Raw genomic sequence first — 988 nt, 5'->3', positions numbered from 1 at the left:
CCAACCCTTTGTGATCCTATGAACTGTAGCCCACCAGGCTCCTCTGTCCATGGAATTCTCCAGGCAAGAATACTGGAGTGGGTTGCCATGCCCTCCCCCAGGGGAATCTTTCTGACCCAGGGATCAAACTCTCATCTCTTATGTCTCCTGCATTGGCAGGCAGGTTCTTTATTTCTAATACCACCTGGGAAGCCTCTTAGAGATGCATATATGGTGGTAAAACTAGAGTGAAAAGCAAGCAAATACACAAGATTCAGACTGGTGACTAGGAGAGAGGGAGATTGAATAGGAGCAGGGCACATATGAGAGATTCAACAGTATTGGAAATATCCTCATTCTTTCTGTATATATAAATATAAAAGCATTTTTCAACTTTATTATTAATACTCAGGACATGAGCAATTTCCAGATTTTTTTTTCAGTAGCATATGCAGAACCACTTTTGGTAACAAATACAGTAGTAAAAAACTATGGAACAATTTACGAATTTGCATATCATCCTTGTGCAGGGGCCATGCTGATCTCTTCTGTATTGCTTCAATTTTAGTATATGTGCTGTCAAAGTGAGCACAAATATTCTCATTCTTAAGCAGGGTTGGGGAGAGATCCAAGATGTTCATATTTTTATTATTAGATTGTATGTAGATATTGTACAAACTTCTTTATATGTACCATGAATTTTAAAAATAAAGATAAAGGTGCAACAAAATAGAGAGTCAATATCACATGAAAGGACTTAAGCAGCAGAATTTCCATCCAGCACAGTGAACTCCTTGTCCTTTCAATGTCCCCAGAATCAGGTCTGCAAGAAACCTCAGCTACCCAGGAATATAACAAGATATTGCTCCTCAGAATATAACAAGAAAAAAGAATATGTTTATTGACTAGCTATCCCATAACTTTACAATACCAGCACCACATTTACATCTTCAGGTCAGAAGTTCTGTATCTTAGCTTTGTGGGTTGTCATATCAGTATTCAATATGAC

At 37.9% G+C, this 988-nt stretch overlaps 1 non-coding gene across 1 annotated transcript; it reads right to left on the bottom strand.

Annotated features, from left to right (window-relative positions):
* Nucleotides 1–464: 464 nt before the first annotated feature.
* On the bottom strand, nucleotides 465–571 carry LOC145519251 (U6 spliceosomal RNA). The gene has a single exon (XR_014063668.1). It is a non-coding gene; the product is annotated as a U6 spliceosomal RNA (small nuclear RNA).
* Between the last annotated feature and the right edge of the window lie 417 nt (nucleotides 572–988).

This window comes from Giraffa tippelskirchi, chromosome 8, assembly GCF_054371585.1.
Source record: "Giraffa tippelskirchi isolate mGirTip1 chromosome 8, T2T-mGirTip1v1.2.pri, whole genome shotgun sequence".
NCBI classification, from domain to species: Eukaryota; Metazoa; Chordata; class Mammalia; order Artiodactyla; family Giraffidae; genus Giraffa; species Giraffa tippelskirchi.
Note: the sequence above shows the minus strand (reverse complement) of the source record. Positions and strands in the feature narration are given on the sequence as shown.